Source organism: Pleurodeles waltl, chromosome 11 (assembly GCF_031143425.1).
Source record: "Pleurodeles waltl isolate 20211129_DDA chromosome 11, aPleWal1.hap1.20221129, whole genome shotgun sequence".
Lineage (NCBI taxonomy): Eukaryota > Metazoa > Chordata > Amphibia > Caudata > Salamandridae > Pleurodeles > Pleurodeles waltl.
The window spans coordinates 920739520-920764944 of record NC_090450.1 but is presented as its reverse complement, the minus strand read 5'-3'; positions in this window follow the sequence as shown (position 1 = coordinate 920764944).

The window sequence follows — 25425 nt, the reverse complement described above, 5'->3', positions numbered from 1 at the left end:
TTCTAGAGTGTGAACCAGACATGGGCAAAAGGGTGCTTGTCTATTTGGCATAAGATTAAAGGGAAGAGTGCTAATAATATCTTCCCACGTGTTATTGGGCATTAACAGTTGTTAATTGGATTTTGCTCTCCTTGTGCCTTCCTACTTTTGACTAGGCCCATAATTGAAGACTGGCCAATAACATCAGTTAAGAGTCTGAATGGAGGGCATTAGTAATCACTGGTAATGCCCCAATTAGACTGAATTGACGCTTAATCATTCTAACAGAAGTACACAGTTCAATTTGTGATGTGTGCTACTTAACTAGTCAATATTGTTATTTTAACTTCATGGTGGAAAACCACAGCTATCCACTGTAACCAGCAAACTCCACACAATTTTGCGTCGGTACCTAGTAGAGTGACGGCACCTATGCTTGATGGCATATTAATCATTTGAGCTTCTGACCAGTACACACCAGCGATCAAATCCTGTTCTTAAGCAAAGGCATGGATGACAAGTTATCTATCAATACTGTACCGACAGAGGAGAACCAGGCTGCCTCGTTATGTAGCAAATGTTGCCCTTGTGTCAGGAATCTAAGGTCCGAATTTATACATTTTGCTGCAAAATTGCGAGAATGGTAAAAGCACATGGGTGGTTTGTGAAAATAATTTACTGGTCGGTTACAAATTTCGACCAGTATTTTATAACCAGTAAATAGTAGACCTGGCCCAGGTTTGCAGCTACCATCATGCAGCCTGTAGATAAATTGTTCTTTGGTTGAATGGTGCCAGAATATCACAGACTAATATTTTCAGGCAAAGGTATTGTGTCCTAAATATTGTTTACAAAAATATTACTGTACTCGAGTTTATAACCGAAAAGCTATACTCAATGGAATGATACCATGGCCAACAATATTTAGGACGCAATAAATTTGTCGGACATTATAGTCAGTGATATTCTCACATACGTCCACCATCAGTCTTTGGTTTGAATGCCAGGTAGTATGGAGTGGCACAACAAGTGGGTGCTGTTGAAGCCGACAAACCCCAGGAGTGGGCAGAGCAACGAAAGTTTCAAAAATATACCTTACTTAAGACTCAAATAGCATAGCAGCATAACCCTAAACAAAAAGGCAACATCTTAGTGGAATGGCGGAGCTGCAGCTGAGAGAGGGGATTGGGTGGGAGTGTGAACTATTCAGAGGGTGATTACCCTGTGATAAGGTGTTGCTTGGAGGTGTGGGTCCTCAGCTGCTTCCAGCAGTGGGAAAGGGAAGGAACCTGGAGAAGAACTGAGATGGTGCTTCTTGGCCTATCAGAAAGCAGGAGGGAGAGAGGGTGTAACATCTTGTTTTTTCTGTCCTGCAGTTGCTGATTTTATTTACAGAATGGCAATGCTGCTGTCTGCTCCAAATGAGGTCTAACTCTTTATTGTCAGACATAGAACAGTGTCAGAGATGACTAACTTGGAGGCCTCAAAGATGATGATCTTGTAGCAAGCAGCCGTGACTTCTGTGATGAGCTACGCAACCGACCGTAAGGAAACACACCTACCTGTGTCATTGTGCTCAAAAAAAGATTGTTGCGCCGTCATCCACATGATATGGGGGTCACGCTATGGGCACCAAGAACACATGTCCCAGTCCAGAATCTTTCACAAAAAAGGACACATTCACATTCACAAAACACCGCCTTTGGGCAGGTCACTCACACTGCACCGCAATGCTACACACAACACGCTCATCTCAGGCACAGGGACAGTGAAGTGTACACAACATTGTGTCACACAACACCAACAACACACCAACAACACACATCTACAAATAGAACTGACACACTCACATTGCACACATGCCATGGACTACTGTCACATTCAACACAAATATCTATGGATGTGTGATGGAACACAAACACCACTCGCATGAATCAGCCCTGCAAAGGACACACACATCACCCACATTGCAACACAATGGAAGGACGATGGGAGCACAATAGTCAGAGACACCTCTATCCCAAACTCAGTATGCAAACAATACCTGCACAATAGCTAATGGGGGCATCAGGATCACTCAGGAAGGGATACTGCACTGGGACACATTACACTTTGCACATGCCCCTTAAACAACATTTGCACAGGAACTGGCCTTTCAGGTATCTCAGGGATGCATAATACTAGAGTCAAGTGACATGCTTATCTGCACAATGTGGAGATGCAAGTCAACAAAGCAATTACAACTCCAACTCATGGGACATATATCTACATGAAGTAGCTGCAAGGTACACACAGCTAAATGGACACATGCACAATGAAATGTAAATAAAGGTAGCACAATTGAACACACTCCATGTCTGCACAAAGCTCAAGCTGCCACACAGATTAATCTATAATCCATATCAGGGGGACAAGTCTAACACCATACATGCGCACATTGGACAACACAAGATAAAATACTTACCATACCAAACAGAACACAATGCAGTGACACCCCAATCACATTAACACAGTCAACAGCTACCTTTGTCTTGGGTGACACCAGCACTGCCCGCAAAGCCAGATACTGCAAACAACAGCAAATGGATCAGCAAGCAGGCTGAAACACACACACACACAACTGTAGACAGACAACACAAGTTACTCAGGAAGAACATAAAGGTAGAAAAAGAATTGCAGGACAAATATGTACCCAAAAACAACAACTGTTTGGGTTTATTTTAAACAAAATGAAAATGAGCAAAGGCCATTGACCAGTAAATTTTTTCCATTGTACATGCACATCACTGTGCTCAGACTTGACTCCTTTACTGTCAGGGAACTTCCATAGGAAGGGCTGTCCTTGGGGTGGAGTTCAAATTTGGGGGGGGTGTTGGGTTTAGGTTTGGGAGGGGTGGACTGCTTCTTTGGAGGGGTGGGCTTCTTCTTGGGGGTATGGGTGCTTGCAGGGGGGACAGGTGTGACAGGGGAGGACTTGGAGGTGGAAGGGATGGGTTGAGAGGTGGGTCGGGCCTCTTGGGTTTGGGACAGGGGTGGAGGGAACAGGGGAAAGGGCAAGTTAAAAATAAAATTCCTTAGGAACACAGGGATGGTCATCAGTAGGGGGTGGGGATTTGGAGGTTGAGGGAGTGGTTGTCTGCTGTGTCGGTGTGGATATCTTGGATGTGTGTGTGAGGTATGCTTCTATTTGGGTGGTGTCTGGTGCGTGTGTGAGTGTAGGCATTTGCATGTCTTGAGGGTCTGAGGGATGGAGGTGCTGGGTGATGGAGTGGTGGATGTGTGTATGTCTGTTGGGGTGGTATCTGCAAGTATGCTTGTAGTGGTGAATATGTGTGTGCCTGTTGGGGTGGTGTCTGCAGTTATGGTGGATGTGGTGGTTGTCTGTGTGTCTGTTGGGGTGGTGTCGGCGGGTATGGTGGGTGTGGTGGATGTCTGTGTGCTTGTTGGGGTGGAGTCTGTGGGTATGGTGGGTATGGTAGATGTCTGTGTGTCTTTTTGGGGTGGTGTCTGTGGATATGGTGGGTGTGGTGGGTGTGTCACTGCCTATTGTGGTGGTGCCTGTAGGTATGCACTGATGTGCTGTGTGGGCCGGTGGTGGTAGTGGGGGTGTCTGGGAAAGTGGTGGCTGATATTATGTGTGTGGGTGTATGTTGAGTGCTTATGTGCCAGTGTGTCTTGTGGTGTTTGTGTTTATGGGTGCTACTTTTGTGTGTTGAGGTGGGTGCATGCACATCTGTCTGTGTACTTGGGATAGGTAGGGGATTTGGATTTGGATTGGGAAGAGGGAGTTGTAGGTGGGACAAGAGGTGGGGGGTGTAAGATTGCTGTCAGTGAGGAGGCCAGAGCCCGAAAAGATCTCTGGCAGTCTGAACCTCAGAGATATTCCCTAGGAGGTCAATAACCTCTTCACTCAGGGTAGCAGGGGTGTCAGGGTCTGTGGCGGAGGTGCCTGTGGCAAAGGAGACACCCACCTTCTTGGGTAAGCAGACAAGGCCAACTGGGTGGGGAGCAACAGGGAGGGTGGCGATAGAACTGGGGGCAGTGGACAAGGATGGTACAGGAGTACCTCCCAATGGGTCCACCTCCACTAGGGAGTGGCCACTGGAGGAAGAATCCGATGATGATGACGATGTAGATCATGTCTCCCCTGTGGCACTCCCCTCATCCTCCTGGCCACTAGGTCCCTCTGTGTCGGTGGTGTCTTGACCCGAGGTCCGTGGCCAGATGCATCCCCAATTGGCTGTGCTCTGTCTCCTTCACTTCCTTGGGCTGATGCTGCAAATGCAAAGAGAAATAGGGTCATCACATGTCCATGATCACATTTGAACAACAGCTCTGATTAACAAACATTACCATGATGTCAACTTGGCCCCAGCAACAAACTCCACCTAAGTGGCCCCTACAGGTACCATATCATATGCATGCATGCATGCCATCTGAACTGTCAACAGTCGCCCACAGGAAAATCAGGATCTCAGACAACTACAATTGCATGGCTGAAGTTGTGCAATCACAGTAACCATTGAACAAGTAGGAGACCACATCACCTTCAATGTTTTGCCTCATGGAGCATACATCACTTACCTGTTGTCAAACAATAGTAGGCCAATGCCAACTGCGTTCCCACAGATCCTACACAAGGCCATGCAGACATCTATTTGTTACATACACAATCACACAACATTACATGATGCTCCCAAAACCTGCTATGTTGCTGACAACAGTACAATGGCCTGGAGAAGGTGACATGGAAATACTCATATCACACTGGAAACATATCAACAATGCACACTTCACCAAGTGAAATATGTCCCAATGGAGTAATGGAGGTAATACTAATGTTGCTCAGATATGCCACATATTTAGGATGGAAATGTACACTGTAGACAGAATGTGCAAAATGTCAGGGAGGAATGTCTCTAAAATCCACAACACAATGAATTAGCAAATCCCAGGGAAATCACCATTAATGTCTGGCACCCCTCACAATGACATATTCAGAGTGCATCATAAGACGCCATTAGTCCTTTGGATGTTGGAGAGGGCCAGAGATTTGCAAGTACTTGTAGAAGGACCGCAACATGTTGTCCAATGGGAAGCTATACCATTGTCTCTATTTTGGTCATGCAAACCCAGATGTCTGTGAATGAGTGCTTGTACCCAACCACATGTGATTCCAACATAACTGCAAGTCACTCCATGTTGCATGTCAACAGTCAGGTTACAAACCTTATCCACTTCACATGTGCTAAACATTTTGCTACATGATTCTACATCAATGGCATTGAAAAACATATTGTGGTTAAAAACTTTATGCCTACCTGTCATTTCCCTCATTGCTACTGCAGTTGTACATGCCAAATGGCATGCTATGATGGTTGAGGGTGTGTCAGTCAATAATTAATGGTGACACACTCCTGTCTGTGGCATCACATGGAATGTACCCCCATTGTGAACGTCCTATTCCACACACAGGTTGGCATGCACATATACGTGAGGGAATACAGAAATTATCCCATCAACACAGGTAAACCATGTATGAAACAGCAGCTTACAAATTATTTTCAAAAGAGAAAGGGACACATGCTGCCATGTGGGCACAAGGAATGTTGGCGACAGTAATGGCACATAAAAACATTTATGCACTGTCACATGCATCATGGCCATCTTCACATTACAGACAGTAGTGAGGCACCAGCACCCGTCATTTGCTGAAGACAAGTAGCCTGTGGGTTGCAGATGACAATATACTCATTTCACCAGACGCCTGGCTGAGGACAGTGATCCATCACTACCTTTCTTTTGGCCTGTAACACTGAAGAGTAGTGTTCTGTTGTATAGAATTCACACCCACTACAACAACAAACAGTACTTGATTGGTAGGTTTATCACCTGGCAGGAGGCACAGGGATCGTTTCATCTAGGCGGAGGCCAATTTCTACAATACACGGATATTGCTGCAACAGCCAGGTAATTTTAGTCTTCATTCCCAGAGGCTCCAACACTGTCTCATACACTGGTCACCTTACTGACAATGGCTTGGGTGCATAAACTCATCATACACCTACATCGGGAGTTACATGCTCTTAAAAAAGCACCTTCACTACCAACAGAGGACACCTGGCAAAATCTTACTGAGGGCCCCTTAAGTCCACAGGATTGTGGAAAAATACATTTGGGGTACGGAAAATAGCTGTAAGTGCCCACTTTAAACAAATTAATTACAATTGTATACACATGACCTATCTCTCCCCTAAACGCCTACAAACAATATATTCCTCCAGAGTTCAAAGTTGCCCTAGGTGTTCCGTAGAACCCTGTGACTTTATTCATATGACATGGTACTGTCCTCTCATAATTAATTACTGAACAGAAGTTCTTGCCCAACTCCACAGTGCCAATGGATGGGAACTTACGCAAATGATTGAGATTTGTCTCTTGAGTTTCCTCCCGATTAATCTACAGAAAAAACTTAGCAGATGCTACGCCCTCTCAGGTCTGATATTAGCGAAACTGCGTATAGCTATTCACTGGTTAAGCTCTCGTGCCCCAACTAGGAAAACCTGGGAAGGTGATTTGGTGGAAGAGGCAGTGGCAGAGGAGGTACATATGAGGCGAACAGGGACAGATAGTAAAGCCCAGGAAGTCTTGATGACATTGGCCCAGATGACACACACCTTGCTGGAATACAGAAGTCTGCAAGATGGGGATACACACATGCCGCATGATACGAATGATTGAATTCCCACCAGAGGGGGCAGACTGATCCCAGCTCCTGCCTACAGGTCACTAATGACGCATTGCTGTAATGGCTACGACCCACATGTGATAGCAATGATGACAATACTTTTCTGTGTCTCTTATGTCGAAGCTCGGGGGGAGGGAATGGTTGATTGTTAATGGGTGTTGACTATATGATTGCGGGATCGCACTACTCGCACAACAATGTAGTTCCATTGAGACTTATTGTTGCCATATTGTGATAACCAAAAGATTGCTGTGTGTCTGTGTATCCTTCTTTACAGTTAATAAAATTAATTACAAATTTAAAAAAACAGTACTTGATTGATCAATGTACACAACCATATGTTGTCCCTGGAGAGGAAATTGTTTGTGAATTGTACACAGTGGTGTCCTAGGTCCCTACGGCCAATCAATTAATCAATCAGGGAATTTGTAAAGCACGCTACTCACCCGTCAGGGTCTAAAGGTGTGGGGGGGGCTGCTACTGCTTGAACAGCCAAGTCTTGAGAAGTCTCCTGAAGGTAAGGAGGTCCTTGGTCTGACATAGGTGGGTGGGAAGAATTTTCCACATCTTGGCGGCAAGGTACAAGAATTATCTGCTGCTGGTGGTTGTTCTGCGGATGCGTGGGACAGTGGCGAAAGCAAAGTCTGCGGAGCAAAGCTGTCGGGTCGGGGTGTAGAAGGAGAGCCGTCTGTTGAGGTATTCTGGTCCAGTGTTGTGAAGTGCCTTGTGAGCGTGGGTGAGGAGTTTGAAGGTGATTCTCTTGTTGACGGGAGCCAATGCAGGTCTCTCAGGTGGGCTGTGATGTGGCAGTGGCGGGGGATGTCCAGGATGAGGCGTGCAAAGGCCTTCTGGATGAGTTGCAGTCTTTTCTGGAGTTTGGCCGTGGTTCCCGCATAGAGGGCATTGCTGTAGTCCAGTTTGCTGCTTACGAGGGCTTCGGTGACTGTTCTTCTGGTTTCAGTGGGGATCCATTTGTAGATCTTCCGCAGCATGCGGAGGGTGTTGAAGCAGGAGGAGGAGATGACATTGACTTGCTAGGTCATAGATAGTGAGGAGTCCAGGATAAATCCCAGGTTCCGTGCGTGGTCGGTGGGTGTCGGTGCAGTTCCCAGCGTGGCAGGCCACCAGGAGTCGTCCCATGCGGAGGGGTTGGAGCCGAAGATGAGGACCTTAGTCTTGTCGGAATTCAGTTTGAGGCAGCTGTTCTTCATCCATTCAGCGATAGCCTTTATTCCTTCATGGAGGTTGGTCTTGGCAGTGTCCTTGGTGGGGGAAAGGATCAGCTGGGTGTCATCGGCGTATGAGATGATGTTGAGGTTGTGAGATCGGACGATGTTAGCAAGTGGAGCCATGTAGATGTTGAAGAGGGTCGGGCTGAGGGACGAACCCTGGGGTACGCCGCAGATGATTTTGGTGGCTTCAGAGCAGAATGGAGGGAGGCGGACTCTCTGAGTTCTGCTGGTGAGAAAGGAGGTGATCCAGTCCAGGGCTCTGTCGCGGATTCCTGCTTTGCTGAGGCGTGTGCGTAGGGTGTGGTGGCAGACGGTGTTGAACGCGGCTGAGAGGTCCAGGAGGATGAGGGCCGCGGTTTCGCCGTTGTCCAGTATGGTTCTGATGTCATTGGTGGCGGCGGTGAGGGCAGTTTTGGTGCTGTGGTTGCTGCAGAATCCGGATTGGGATGGGACCAGAGTGCTGTTCTCCTCAAGGAAATGGGTCAGTTGTTTGTTGACAATTTTCTCTATGACTTTTGCCGTGAAGTGGAGCAGGAAGATGGGCTGGAAGTTCTTGAGGTCCTTTGGGTCCGCCTTAGGTTCCTTGAGGAGGGCGTTGATCTTGGTGAGTTTCTAGCTCTCTGGGAAGGTGGCGGACTCGAAGGAACTGTTGATGATCTTCCAGAGTTGGGGTGTGATGACGGAGCTTGCTTTGTTGAAGATGTGGTGAGGGCAGGGGTCGGATGGTGAGCCGGAGTGGAAGGTGTTCATGATTTTGATGGTGTTGTTGTCCAAGAGAGCAGGAGGCTGGTGGGTGGTGAGTCTGTGGTGTTGGTGGTTGACAGGGGGTCTGAGTGCTGAAGCTGTCATGGATGTCTGCGATCTTGCGGTGGAAGAAGGTGGCTAGGGAGTCGCAGAGGTCTTGTGATGGCGGGATGTCGTTGACATTGGAGCCGGGGTTGGAGAGCTCCTTCACGATGTTGAAGAGCTCCTTGTGGCTGTCTGCGTTGTTGTTGATGCGTTCTTTGAAGGCGGTTCTCTTGGTGGTTCGGATGAGTTGGTGGTGTCTGGGGATGGCGTTTTTGAAAGCTGTGTGGTTGTCCAGTGTCTGATCTTCGCGCCACTTCTTTTTGAGTCTTCGGCATGGCAAGGCACATCATGTCCACACAAACAATCACTCATCTACTGTGTTACACATGGCTCTTCCCTAATTGTCAGGGGGAGATGTCAGAACCTAACACCTCCCCTCTTGGCAATATGACAGTCAGGAATATGCCCTGTTCTTACCCCCTTGTGGCTGCTGTGCTGTCCTCAAATACCCATCAAGGCCTGGGTAGGCCACTGCCAGAATGCGGGCCATTTGGGGGGATCATGGCCTGACATGTGCCCCCTCCACGTTGGGAGGACATCCACAGCTGGACCTCAGCGATCTTCTGGGCCCAGTGTCTCAGGTCCTCCCACCTCTTCCTACAGTGGGCGCTCCGCTGGCTGTGGACCCCCAGGGTCCGCACCTTCCAGGTGATGGCTCTCCGTAGCTCCTTCGTCTGATGGATACAAAAGACAAATCAAGAGATTACAATCACAAGTTTTGGCACAAATTGTTGAGTCACATACATGTCAGAAACACCAAGCTAGAACCTTTCAATGTGTTAACACTCCACAATTGTGAAACACACAAGCCAATAAATGCAGGGACATTAGTACAGACATATGTATTTCCATCTGCAGACTAACTCACTACCTTGCTCAGGGCCTACAATGACTAAACAAGCTTACTGACACTGAGTAGCCCATGCTCCAGCAACATGTACTCTGATATGAGCCACAATGAAACACTACACACCTATGTGGCTTTTGAAGAGTAAACTCCTTAGGCCTGAATGGACCAACACATTCACACTCTCTGCGATTGATTCACTGCATACAGTCTCTATAGGCAACTGCCATAGTACAAGTTTCACCATTACACTTGAGTGAAAATCAGGGGGCTGGCATGGTGGGTACAGAAAATGTATTCCTTGTCCATGTGTGGACATGCGGCCTACCAAATGCAGACTCATGCCTCTTCAGGAGGTGGGTTCTGTAGTATGTACCTCAACCACAAAACAGTCCTTTGGACATATGTGTCTGTCCTACAGAGAAGGCACCCCACATTCAAAGTCATGCGTTGTACAATTTCTGCTATGTGGCCAAGCTATTGACTCACATATCATGGCCTCCCAGGAATCAACGCACTGCCTGGGCAGGTTTTGCCACTTGAGCATCGTATTTTCCACATGCCAGGGTCTGCTGGTGTACAGGTAGTGGGGACAGTGCTCCAGATGCAAAGCCATAGTGATTCTCCCACAGCCCGGAAAAGTTCCCATACTGGGAGATACATTTGACAGGCCCTGGTCTCTGCAGGCTGAGCAGACAGAACCTACATGACACTCCATTTCCATCACTTCCATGCATGACATCATGTGCCAATCAGCAATTTGGCATGTGGCGTGTGTGTGAACCTGAAGGGCAGAATGAGTCATGCTATGCCTTCCACACAATAGTTTTGCAAGGCCAGATCTGGTTTGAAAGATCTGTGGCACTATACACATTGCTCACATGATCTCAAATGACTCATACAAGATGCATACACAGCTCATGCTGTCATGCACATACATGTTGTCCAACATTTACAACAGTCATGGAGAAAGAGATGTCATTGTATGTCAGTAATGTGTTCTTAGTTATGTGCATCCAACACAAGGATGATCTTGGACCCCCAAAACCTCACAAAACACAAGGTGACTGAACTTAACATATGGTACTGGCCACCAATACCTGCAGATCGTACATCCTATTGATGACACACAGACTGCAACAACAGGCACTCAAGAAGTCTGACTGGCACACAGGGGCACATTGTAGCCTGTGAGGAGGGAAAGGATGGTAAAGTACAGAGAAAATTGTGCACTTGAGGTACTTACCTGCTCCTCTGGTGAGCCACAGAGCTGTTCATACAGGAGTAGGACCGCATTAACAAGCCTCTCCTGCTCTTTTGGAGAGAAGGCAGGGGCCCTATCACCTGCTTGACGTGGCATGATTGCTCCCAGAGGCGGAACACAGCAGCTCAGGTTGCGAACGTGTTGCTGGCAGCAGTGTCAGGAATCAAGAGAGTGAATGTGCACAACATGGTGGTCACATCCTCCACATCCGCGGTCCTCACCACCGGCGGACACAGTCATTGGGCCGCGACTGCCACTGATTACAACGTTAGCCTATGGCTGTATCCGCTGTGGCTGCAACCGCCTTCCGCCAAGACAACTTCCACTGACGGTCGCTGGCGGCTCCTAATGTCCAGTGGAGTAGGTCACTAGGTCAGTAGGGCTTTATATACTGTGTCACACCTACAAAACATGTTTTGTTACCTCATAAACATCCTTTTCCTGTCTTGTACTGTAGGTCCTCCTACTCAACCAACATTGTAGTATGTTGCAGGACACAGATGGCATTTAACAACAGCTCACAATCAGCCACTAAAGACGGTAATTTTGGCGGTCGGAATATACAGTCACATTTCTAGGGGCTATTGTGTTGCACATCTTTGAGTTTGGTCCAAATCCATGTTGTGGACACGTGTTGAAAACCATGGGGGTCATATGTGACCTTTGTGTAGTTGCCAGGTGGGATGTGTACTGGGTGCCATGTCTATACAGTCAGAAATGCTTTGTCACGTGATATTATTGGCATGCATCATGTATGTTGCTGTGGACACACTGACTAATGTTACAAATCACGTCTTGTCACACATAGGTAAGAGGAAGGATGGGACAACCTCCTGTCTACTGTTCACTGCCAGACCTTCAGACCATGGAGCAATACTACATTATCATGAACTACCGCCTGGATGGGCAAACAATAGTGGACTTATGTCGACAGTTGGAGCCAGATCTGATGCCAGGTATTAGTTATCCAACCAGCATGCTACCAATTGTACAAGTCATGTCAGTTTTGCACGTCCGAGCCACAGGGCCCTTCCAACATATAGTGGCTCTAACTGCTGGTATGGTATGTCCCAACCTATGTTCAGTTTGGTGTTGAAGTATGTCCTCTCAGCAATGTTGAAACACCTTGACAGCTATATCCAGTTTCCTGAACATGAGGATTTAGCCAATGTGAAGGCTGACTTTTATAGTTTTATCCGCCTCCCACATGTGGTGGGGCAATTGATGGCACAAATGTTGGCTTGGTGCCACCATAGGCCAATGAACAAGTTTATTGTAAAAGAAAGAACTTCCATTCCATCAATGTGCAAGTTGTCTGTATGGCCGATCTCTACATTTCACATGTCTGTGCCCGTTATCTGGGTTTAGTCCATGATTCCTTCATAATGCAGAACAGCACCATACCCCAGCTGATGTCGCAACTGTATCCAGAGAGGGCCTGGCTCGGTGGTAAGCCACATCTGTCCTGATCGTGTGTGTACAATGTCAGGTGCTACAATCATGAATTGAGTGACTAATTGTTGCACATATAACCCATTCTTGAACAGGAGACTCCGCATATCCAAACTGTCCTTGGTTGTTGACACCACTTAGGAATCCAACTACGCCTGGGGAAGTCCGCTTCAATGAGGCCCATGAAAGAACACTGCGGGTAGTGGGGTTGGCTTTGGGCTCCTGAAGGGCAGATTTAGGTGTCTGGACAGGACTGGTGGAGCCCTACTCTACTCACTCAGAAAAGTGTGTCAGATCACTGTGGCATGCTGCATGCTCCACAACAGAGGAATATCCTGTAAATCCCAGAGGAGGGGGAGCCTGCAGTGCCATCGGGTGAGACCCCTGAAATGCCAAGCGAGGGTGGCAGTGGTGAAAAGGAAGGAGCTGACGTGCTGGAAGATCTCATCAACAGCTACTTTTCATGAGTGTAAATATATCATGTTATATAATGACTGTGACTGTACAATGAGCTGTAGTTGTGAGAACGCGTGGAGTTTATTGTTTTACAAATAGGTAGGGAGCTGATACTCTGCAATATTCAGCCAAAGGCTGCTTGATGAGATAGCTTTTGACACATCCCCACCTTGATGATGTTGCTTTGTTTGTGTCAATTTCCTTGCAATATTTTTTTTCCAGATGCTTGCTATATAATTTGTGCAATAGGTATGTTTCAAGCCTATGCTCCTTGTTTTGTCTTTGTACAGGTACCTTTACCATGACATCCTCATGTGGGCATTTCAGAGTTGTGACATTGGCAGGTATCTGGTGCTGTTCTGACATACAAAGTGGACATGGACTGTTCCAGGTAATGCAGGTTACAAGGTTTGGGTGTATGAGACTTGTGCCAAAACAGCTTGCACAGTGTTTGGGTGGAAGGTCAGAAGTGCCCATTGGACTTGTTCTGTGTGCTTTGGTGGGTCGATTGCATCATATATGTCATCATGTGGGCATGAAATATGTAGTCATAGATTGTAACCAAATCATTTTACCTTCACATAGGCAAAACACTTTTTGTATGACCGGTATGTAGGCGTAGATGTGTTTCATCATTACAGGCCACAGTGTCTGTGTCACAGCACTGACATATGTTTGCGTCATGCAACCAGATGCATGGTAACTAGATTATGATGGGCCTGTGAACAGGGACTGTTGTACTGCCATGAGTTTGCATCTTGGATTATGCGATGTTGGATTACTTTGGTGTGGTATGTGACAAGGCTCAAGCTGGTGACATCCACTTTAATGTTTGCCTGTTCTAGAGGACAATGTCAAACAAATCCCTTCCTTCAGTGGTCTTAGGGGCTATACCTTGGAATATGCAATTTTTGGTGTGACCAGACACTGTGTTGGTGTGTCATGGTTATAATCCTGAGCAGAACACTGTGTGCCTGTTACGTATCCCTCCTTGCACAAGTAGCTTGTGTCTTCATCATATGGTTCACATGGCCTTACATCTCTACATAGCAAAATGTGGAAATTAAGCAAGCAGACAATGAGTTTGTGATAGGTGAATTTATTACAATTCTAATGCAGAAAATACATTTTGGACAGAAAGGAACAAAAATGTAAGGTGAAGGGGTCAGTCATGGTGAATGAAATCATTGGAGTAGATGCCACACCATTGGGATTCCAAAGTCCAGAGCATGCCTCCCATTGGAACTGGTAGGTGTATGAGGCTCAGTCAACAGAGTGAATGTGTGGCACACAAAGGAGGTCCTTTAGGAAGAGGTCACTTGCTGGCAGTGGTGAGTGTCTTGCCATCTGCATCTCCTGGATTCTTTGCTGGACGTCCCCGTTTGCCCTGGGGGGAGGAGTCTGCTGCCACATAGGCAGGGGTGTCTGGTTCTTCCTCTAGCAGGTCTCACTTCCAGTGGCTGACACCGATGTTGATGGGCCTGATATTGGTGAGCCAAAGGAAGGGGAACATTGGTTTTAAAAAGCCCTGCTCAGGGCTGTGTGAATGTCACTCAGCACTTCTGTTAGGGAGTACATGTTTGTATTGTGGGCCTCCATCTGTTCTCCTAGGTCCCTGTATTGCTACATGCACTACGTGGAAGTGCACTACGTGCAAGTTGAACAGTGGTGCAGGGTAAGAACAATGAAATATACTATGGACCATTGGCCTTTGCTTCCATTTTACATTGGTTCACAACTCAATTTCGTCGAGTCTGGTTCTGGCAGTAAAGCACTGCTCTGTGTTTTTCCACAAGCTATGTATATATAATATATGTATGTGTATCTACATAAAAAAGCATTGCCACTTTATTTAGATGTACCGTCACATTATAATTTATTTTTTCAAATTTGTAAAATTTGCAATAAGTTGTGGAATTAATTAGAAATAGATTGATATCCCAATTTACTACGTAGAATTAGTGTAATTTCAAAGCATTGCAGAAGTGTACTTTATAGCTAAAAGATTATGGGCCTCATTATGACCCTGTCGGTAGAGAACCGCCAGGGCCAACGGGGGCGGGAGCACCGCCGACAGGCCGGCGGTGCTCCCTTGGGCATTCTGAACGCGGCGCTTTGGCCGCGGTCAGAACGGGAAAACCGGCGGTCTCCCGCCGGTTTTCCACTGCCCCTAAGAATCCTCCAAGGCGGCGCAGCTCGCTGCGCCGCCGAGGGGATTCTGACAATCCTTACCGCCATCCTGTTCCTGGCGGCTCGCCCGCCAGGAACAGGATGGCGGTAAGGATTGTCGTGGGGCCCCTGGGGGCCCCTGCAGTGCCCATGCCAATGGCATGGGCACTGCAGAGGCCCCCATAAGAGGGCCCGCTAGTATTTCACTGTCTGCGTAGCAGACAGTGAAATACGCGACGGGTGCAGTAGCACCCGTCGCACCTTCCCACTCCGCCGGCTCGATTACGAGCCGGCATCCTCGTGGGAAGGGAGTTTTTCCCTGGGCTGGCGGGCGGTCTTTTGGAGACCGCCCGCCAGCCCAGGGAAAAACTCATAATACCCTCTGCGGTCTTCTGACCGCGGAGCGGTATTATGGAGGGCGGCATCCTGGCGGGCGGCCTCCGCCGCCCGCCAGGGTCATAATGAGGCCCAATGTGTGTAGTCTGGATTATGAAACAAAGTTTTGATTCAGGCTTGCCCACAATCAATATGTGTTTGAAATTAATCATGTATCATAACTCTTGCGATTGTATTAATGAGGATCAAGAAGTTTACATAGGCACTAGTCACTTTACCATACTGAGATTTAGAAACAAGGTAATTGGCAGCTATGACAACAGTAATGTTTGCATAAATAGTACTGTTACTTTTATGCATAGAAACACTGTCACTTTAAGGGAGCACTGGCAAAGAAAACCTTAACTGTATCCCACAAGTGAAAATATATGATGACAAGGTCACTTTCAAGGACAGTGTGGACTATATAATATAAATACACATACTTGTTTATGTATTAAGACAAGTATTGTACAGTGTGCTTTTAAAAGACTTTTCCATGCTCTAGTCATGATGATGATTGCTATGCTAATAGCATAAATGTTTGGACCACACATTGATGGTGAATGCCTTTTGGAATGAATGGTTACTGCACATTTCTTTATCCAAATATGATATATAAAAATGTGTGGGTCCCACTTGCTTTGATTAAAACACCTGCGTGATCAGAACAAATTAGAAATGTTAAGGTTCACGATGCCCTGATGTGTTCTCTGCTTCTATTAATGGGAGGGGCGGTCAGCCTCTTTTTAAACACACTTGCACTTTATTGGTTTCAAGGCCGGTTGAAGGCTATGGCCAAAATGCGTCGCCATGTTCTTTTGGATGGCACCACCCGCATGTTTTGATTAAAAAATAAATAAAATAATAAACTGCACCTGACTCTGACGCATTTTGTCTGACAGTCATTCTGGGCCCCTGAAGCTGAAGCGGGCCCAGGCAGGAGCGACCCAAGAAGAAAAATATATGTATGTGTGTATGTAGATAGATAGATAGATAGATAGATAGATAGATAGATAGATTGTTTATTAATGTGGACCCCCCCCCCAAAACCTTCGAATCTTTTCAATTATTATAAAAATAAATATACTCTTTTTGGGTTGGGACCCCCCACCTTACCATCATATTCCCTAACCCACCCCTGACCCTAAAAACACCCTTACCACCCAATACCCTTACCCACCCCGAAACCCTAAAAACACCATTACGAACATATATCCTTACACAAAAAAGTAGAGGGCTCACTTGCTTTATATACACTTATCCTGCATTGTAAGAACATGCATGGTAAAGATATTTGCATGGTAAAGGCAATGAGTAGTAAAGCCACTGATTGGTAAAGGCATATTGTTGTAAAGACAGCATTGTAGAGGCTGTCTCCCATTATGGCTCTACTATGGAAAAACCCAATAGTCACCAAACCAACGACTGACTGAATGCACTGTAGCAGACAGCCTGCGGGCAGGGTAGGACACCAAGACATCATTAGAGAGTTGGATTGAAGCAACAGGACAACAGGAGTAGATGCAATAACGGTCTGTGTAGACCTGGGCAAGTCACAGCAAAGGGCAATGAAGTTGTAAGTCAATTGTTGAACCTGAAACATTTGGTCACCGAACTCAACATCAAAAAAACGTTCACCTCCCTGTGTCCAAGGTGCTGGAGTTCAGTGCTGAGACTGGAGAGAGCTTTTGGCCGTCACTAGACATAGGTTACATGGGCAATTTCTTGTGGTGTCACTTGCTGGGGGCTTCAGGGCCACAGAACTGTGTATTGGCAAAAATGATACCTGCAACGTTTACTTTTTTTCAATTCTGAAGTGTTCAGTAAATGTGTACTTGTAGCACCTTCTGTTGCCAGAAGCAGAACACTTATCATGCACCAAAATGATCAACAAACATTAACTTATACCTGTCAATAGTTGCTCTTTCATCATTTTAGATATTTGCTCAACTAACCTACTGAGCAGCTCAGCTCCTTGAGAAATGATTTGCTAGATCCTATTATGACTGTTTTTGATTGAACTTATTCATGACTGCTTTGTGGTCCAACTGACATCTGACATCTTAAGTCAGTCCTAACTTTTCAGCGAAGTCACATGTGACGTCTTAACTCGCTTCTAACTTTTCAACTAACAGCACTTTGCATTCAGGTATTTGTAAGCATATATTTGTAAATACAAAAGCAAACCTCAAAGCCCTAGCATACAAAATGTGTGGAACATGTAATATGCCCACTATACAGCCATGTAAAAAATACGATAGCACTAAAGAAAATGTAAAGACATAAAGAGCAAAACATATCTCTCAGCCTCTCAGGTTTATTTGAAGCTTTAAAGCGGTTCAAACTTGAACTTGGTATTCAGCTAAACTTAATAAAATCTTTGGATCTCTGGTCACACCTTTGTATCTTCTCAAGTAACATTCAGCCTGGTCAGTGGGTTAAGGTGTTGACTGCAGTTTTCTGTGTAGCTTACAGCTCACATGCATCAAATCAACAAAGGTACCTCAGTGAGTTCATTCCATCAGTGTTCTTAAAGATTCTTAAACTTTTTTGGTGGAGAATCCAGGCTTGTTTTGATATTGGCAAGCCGTTGGAGCTTCCACTGCCAGATATTGGAGACTGGAGGATACCTCACTGAGTGTAAGGTTTTGAGATTGCTTGTGATGGGCATGTGGTAAATATTTAGAGCGTTTTCATCCATAAGGGAATTCAAATTACTCCTTTCTTTTTTCTTTTTTTTTAAATGGCCCTGCGGATAAAGAGGAATATTCTTTAGACAAGCCGACAACAGGATCTTAAGAGAATTAGAAAGAAGAAATGCCTGAAATAGGGAGTTTGATCATCTGGAAGTGGAATTGTCTCCTTAGATGATTATAAATTCTCAAGTGGATTTAAAGTAAAGACACTGTAATGCTTTCAGTGAGCTTTTTTGTGGGAACGCTAAGTTAAGAGTTATCTGCAGCAGTTCATTAAGATATGACCGGAAGAAGGTGAGTTACACCAGCAGAACAACCAAAACGAAGAGTAAAGGGTTTGGATCGTTTCATCACTGCCATTTATTTGTAAAAAAAAAACCTTGATGATTGATTAATCACATGTTGTACTATGATAGAAACAGCAAGAGGACACTGAAGGTATCATGTTCTGATGCCTGCACTTCCAACCATTGTAAGAAAGGAATGGAGGGGAATTTTATGTATTGTCAAATTTGATATATGTCAACATACATAAGTAACATTGATTTTGTGATAAATTATTGTATTAGAGTATTTACGTTGTAATACACAGTGGAAACATTTTGTGTAGGATATTTTACAAATTGAGGGAAAAGGCAAAAGGCTCTATAAAAATGAAAATAGGCTGGACAAAGCAGATGCACTGGGAGCAGCCCAAAGTCAACATTTTTCAGGAAATCTAATGATTTGTTTTAAGAGGTTTACGTTATGGAGCTTCGGTAACGCTGGGTATAAAGGATTCTGTGTTTCACCTTCCGACTGGCTTGCATCTATCACCTTTTTCAGATTGTCACAACGTCATTGGTGGTTCTGGAATCATGACACTTCAATGGGCTTGCCCTGTCCCCAGTTCCCAGTGGGTACTTTGAGCATGGATAACAGGCACTGAGCCTGGATGCAGAACATATCTTGTGCCCACTAGGCATGTCTGCAGACCATACACAACAGCTTCTAGGAAGAGGGGTAATGGGTTTAAGACAGCGATTACGAATGGTAGTTGTATCTTAGATACATAGCATGTCTCAAGTGCGTGAGCAGTCAATTGGGAGTGGTGTGGTAGCATAGATAAACTACCTGTTGATGAAAATCAATGTTTTTCAAGGTTTTGAATCGTAAATGCAACATCCTTTCAGCAGTGCTTTCAGAGTGCTTAATTCACAGGAATTATATCATACCAAGACTTTTTTATTTTCCATGATACACAAAAGTACACTATCCACGTGAATTACAGATCTCAACTAATCATAATGATTCAAAAGAGTACTCTAGGAAATACAGCAGTATTATGTAGTATGGTTTTCAGTACACATTTATTTAAAAAACATACAACATAAAATATATAACAAATAATATTAGGGGATGCTGATGAAATTTACCAATCATTTGCCTCAAGGTTGAGCAAGCAGCTGCCTGCAGACCATGTCTCTCCTGCATGAGCAATGAAATAGTAGATGCTAATGTCTTGGAGCTAATTCTACCTGAAGAAAATCAATATTCTAAAGTTTTAGATTGTAATTATGAAGTCATTTCAACAGTGGTTTCAAAACCTTTATTTCACAGAAATGATGCTTTACCATGAATTCATTATTTTCTATAATCTGCAGAAATTACACTATTCCCATGAATTGCAGATTTCAAACACTGAGAAGGATGGAAACTAGCATAGTATCATAAATAATTATACGTATTATTAATATAATAAATAATACATAACAAGTAACTTCTTTTGGAGTTTTGGTTGCATTTGCAAACCACTACTCCTCGTGGTTGATTAGCATCATTAAAATCTCACTTTGGCATTATAAAACTATGAAAACAGATCGCCTTTTGTATTCCTCTATGTATTCAGACACAGTATTATAGTGGCACAATCAAACCAATGTATTTAAGATTAATATACACTTTCAAGAGTGGATTCAAATTCCATTTTTGAATATACCTTTGAAATCCTCAAATAACGATCACCATATTTCGAATAGCCTCCTGAAAACCAGAAGTGTTTACACATATGAAGTTTGGTGAACATTGAACAAGGATTTTACTGTCTAAAACAGTGGCTGCTAACCTGTGGTCTGGGAACTTCGAGGATCCACAACCGCTACTTAGAGGGTCTGTGACTGTTTAGAAAATAAATTAATTTTTACAGAATAATAAAGTATACATAAATAAAGAAGCAAAATGCCTAAATTATTTTTTTTAAACGATCTGTAAATGTGGGAACTTGGGAGGCTAAAAGTTAAATTGGTATTAAAAAATGTGGTATTGAGCTTGATTCCTGGGAGCGGATAAGTACTAAAAACCGAATAGAGTATGGACGATAAGTTGCCTCTATTGAAGTTCCAACATAAAGAGAGCATGCATTAGGATAAAAAAATAAATAAAGTGATATGTTAGAGTCTAGAATTAAAACTTGAATTCAGAAAAGCTCCTACCTTCCCAATTAAATAAAATTTTCTTTATTAGTTTCTACATATGTTAGTGAATTAAAGAAAATATTTAGCCATTTATGTATTTGTTTGATGTATACTTATTTATGTACTTCTGTGTATTGTTTTGAGGTTCAAGTAGCAGCACAGGATGGGGTTCCCGGCTTCCGCTAAGGACTGTATTCTAGTGTGGGAGTTCACAGAAGTGAAAGGGTTAAGAACTGCTGGTCTAAAAAAATATTTTTCAGTCAGTTTTGAGCACTATTTGATGATGATTATTGTTCATATTGCAGCATAACTGTGTGCATGAAAAAAGTACTGTGTTTTTAGGTCTCATGTACAGACAGTTTTAGTTGTCTTTTGTTGAAGATCTATTGCCTACAACAAAATTTAGGTCAGCTTCTTGCTCATGATTGGATGACTTTCTTGTCTCTGTCCTTTCCCTGCTCTCTAAATGATGGTTCCCCTCCCTAGTCCTGTGTTTGTCCCGCCCATGAAATATTTCTACTTTCCATTGTTTTTGATTGGATGAGTTGTATCTGCCCACTGCTGATTTAAGAAGACTATTTTTTATATTTAGCACTTCTTGGCTTTCCTTCTCTGCCATCTCCCTCCTCCTGCCTCCTTTATTTTTTTCCTTATAGCACTTTATTGGAGTGGATTGCTTTCTTGTACTCTTTCCCCTGTCTCCGCCTCCCCTGCCTTCTTTCATCCCACTTCCCTCAATACCCAACACCCATGTACCCAATCAACTCCTGCCTCCATCTGCTGGACACCCACTCTCTATTTTTTTGTTTGTTTGTTCTTTTAAAAGTTTTAGCAAGGTCACTGCAGCTGCACACTACTATTGAGCTACTAAGTTCAAATATTTTTGCTATAGCTTCACAAAAAATGTGAATGAATATGAACTTATGTGATAAATTATTACAGCAACATTTTAAAGCAAATGGTTAATTCTCTCAAATAAAACAGCACATTTTATTTACTTTGCATAGCAGTTCAGGTTTACTACACAGTGATATTTGGCCTGTAGGTTTGTTGTGGTGAAGAGCAAGCTGACATCCAGTTGACTCAAAATCACCCAACAATACCTCTTATGCCCAGCTATCGAACTGGCATGGAGTAAGGTTTGTTTGATCCAAGAAACATCCCCCGACTTATCTCCACTTAGAGGAAAGCAGTCCCGAAACTCCCTACAGAAGAGACAAGATGGTGCCCCTCCACTGCTACTAGTAATTGTGGAGATTGCTAACACCCTCTAATGCACTCTGGACCTCACCCTCTACTTGGAATGCAGGTAAACCATATAGCGGTAAGCAAAACACTCTGAGTAAGATATCCTGGATTTTTCCTGCACCCTCCAGTCTCCAGTTGTAACCGCAATGCCACTCTGTGGGGGCCACGCACTAGAAACTAAAATAGCAACCCCCCCCATGCTTAAACAGTGAGCACACCATTAGTAGGAGAGGCACCCAGATAACAGCTCTATACAAGCTGTCCTCCCATTGCCAGACAGGATGTGGCCATACTTCTCAACAATGCACATCGCACATTGTGGGCAGGAGCAGGAACCAAGAGTGGGAGTGGGAACCGTTACCTAGATGATCCCGACACAGTCTTCATTGCTCCCCAGTCCTATCTCCCACAACGACCTCCACTAAATGACGTACCGCAGCACAGTGGCCCCCTATTTAGTCCTGCTAGCTCATACGCTGACCTGTTTGTTTGGCAAGCATCATCATCCAATAAATCATTAAGGGTCAAAATAGACATAATGGTGCCTTATCAACGAGTAATCGCAGCACCCACCACTAGCTACTAAATCGCTCTAATTTCAACCATCACACGGCCTCCTGGTTTTATGGATGAATAGCAGCAACCAGGTATCTACCACAGCATAAGCTCCAGTCGTACAGGAATGTCTCTGATGCCATATGAAGCCAGACCAGCTCTAACCCCGGTGATGAAGGCTACATGTGATATGAGTGAGTACAACAGACCAGGAACTTCATGACACGCATGTGTAACTAGCAGCACAGAGCACAACTAGCGCCAAGACCGTCAACTCTCTCTGTGGGCCCTCCTCTTCGCTTCGTCTGCCGCCCAAGTAATAAACCAGACCTTTGGCCTGTGAAGACAACCTTGATCCCTGCGTGTACTGCCCTGAAACATACAGCTATCCATAACAATACACCAGCTCTTCAGCAGAAACCCATCCTATTCACCTATAACATGATCAACTCAAAGGACAAAGAAAAAAAAACAAAGACAATAGGGAACAAAATTCAGCACAAAGAAGGATCAAACCTGATCCACCAATCTTTTATTCTCCAATTAAAAGCAGGTCTGACTCAGGGGAAAACATGGATTTTCATTCTGGAGAGGTTGAATGTCCTACACGATCTAACTAGCTCAATCCAAACTAACAATGACATCCTACAAAGGGAACTACAAGGCCTTAGGATAGAACTTCAAAACAAAACATAACCTCCAGAGTTGATGAAGCTGAATCCAGAGTGAGTAAAGGCTAAGACCAGACCTCAGCTCTCCTGAAGAAAGCCAACTCCAACCAAAAACAGATCACAATCCTCTAGAAAGAGATCACAAACCTGGAAGATAGGAATTGTAAAGGAAACCTTAGGATTTTTGGCCTGACCGCCGAGAATGAAGTCGACAAGAGTGTGGCATTCTTAGAATCTTGGATACTTCAAACACTTTAAAAGAGAGCCCACAGAGTCCCAACCAGAGTCTTATACCATCTAAAAACGCTAACCAATGATCTTCAGACCACTGCTTTATGAACATTCTCATAGAATCCTAACCCAAATAAGAGCCATGAAATTTATCAAATGGGAAGGCCACAAAAATTGGTATACTGCAGGACTATGTTCATAATACCTGTAAGATTGCACGAGCAGTGCAATCAAAGCAGATCGAAATAACACACACGCAGCCTGGTTGGGGTCTCAAGGGGAACTGCGTCAGCGCAGCCCCAACTTTATTACTAGACCTCGGTTCCGCCCTACGTCAGGATGTGCGGAACCTGGTCCCAACAAAAGGAGAGCCCGGGTGGCTCTCTACATCCCTCCCATGTTTTACTTCACACAGAAGGGAAAGAAAGAATGCAAGAAAACTAGAAACACAAACATGAAACAGAACAGACTAGTACCAGAACAGATGCAAAGAACCAAAGTCTCAGGGGCAACACCCCTCTGTCAAACAGGCAGCGATGATTTGACGTCACTCCTCAGGGATCCAGGGTACACACAAAGTCTTGAAGCTGACTGTTCAGCACCGGGTTGGGGCACAGATGATAGTGTCCACCTCGGGGAAGTGACTGTCCCCGACCGACGCTTTCAACCGGAGAGTGTTGTACACGGGGCGTCGCTATCTGAGCCCCCTCGGCCTGCATCTCCTCACCCGGTGACTCAAGCAGCAAGTCATCACTCTCTGCCTCCTCCTCGGATGTGATCGCAACCCCTGCCTTTCTGAAGTGTGATACATTCCTGGTTACCCTCTGCCGGCCTCGAGCAGCTGTTATCGTGGTATCCCGGACACTGACAAACTGCCACAGTTCAGGCTCAAATGGAGTTTGGAATTTCCCACCTGGCCGGCGATTCTTCACTACAACCACATCTCCTTCCTCCAAACCCCTGTATCGACACCGTCTACGTTCAGTGGCTTTCCGATTAGTGCGTTCTCTGCACTGCTGAGTGGCTTCAACATCCAGCTCTGGTGGTGTCCACTGAGGACCAGACGGGATGTAATCCCGCGGCGGAACTTTAAACATCAGGGCAGCCGGGGCACACCCTGTAGTGCTATGAGGGGTCTGGCGATAAGCACTCAAAAAATCTTGTAGACATTTCTCACTGTCTTCTCTTTGATCAACTCCTATTCTGAGGGCATGGTTTAGAGTTCGCATAAACCCTTCTACATCCCCATTAGCCTGTGGCCAATAGGGCATGACCCTGCGATGACGTATAGCCAAACTATCAAGGTAAAACCGAAACTCCTGTCCTTGGAAGGGCGAGCCATTGTCTGTTCTAACTTCATCTGGAAGGCCAAACATGGCAACAGTTTTCTGAAGCACCGGCCTCACATTCTCAAATGCCGTGGAAGATACGACGTCAACAACGGGAAACTTGGTGCAAGAGTCAATGAGGACAACAGACAGCCCCCCATCCGGAAAACTCCCAAAGTCCATGCTCACTTTTGTCCATGGCTTCACACTAGCTGGCTCAGTGACCACGGGACAGCAGGGTGGTTTCCCTGAGGTGATTACACAGGAATGGCATTTTCCCACCAATTCGTCCACTTGACTGTCCATGCCAGGGAACCACACCTTGGCCCGCAATCTTGCTTTAGTCTTTGCAGCGCCTTGATGGCCTGGATGTGCTAGCTCCACTAATTTGGCCCATAAACTCTGAGGCAGCACAATTCTCCTCCCACGCAGGATCAGTCCTTGCCCATCTGTAGACAATTCATCTCGCACCCTCCACATCCCTTGATTTGCTGCTTTACATTCATGATTAGCCACGTTAGTCTTTTCCAGGAAGAGCTTCCATTTCCTGTGATCAAGTGCTTCTTTGACCTGGGTGAGTGTTGAATCCCCCTTGGTGGCGTCCACAATTTATCCTACACTCAGGGCATTAGGGCATGCCGACTTCACCACCATGTTGACAAATATTTCCGTGTTCTCTTCATCTTTCTCTTGAGAGTCATCGGGCGTGGTTAGCGACGGGTGACGAGACAAATAATCTGCTGGGTTGTTCACTCCCGGGCAGTAGACGACAGTAAACCAGTACGGTTGCAGCAGAACAGTCCATCGTTCTATCCGCGGGTGTGGCAGGCGAGGACAACCTTCAAACAGTGCGACTAAAGGCTTGTGAT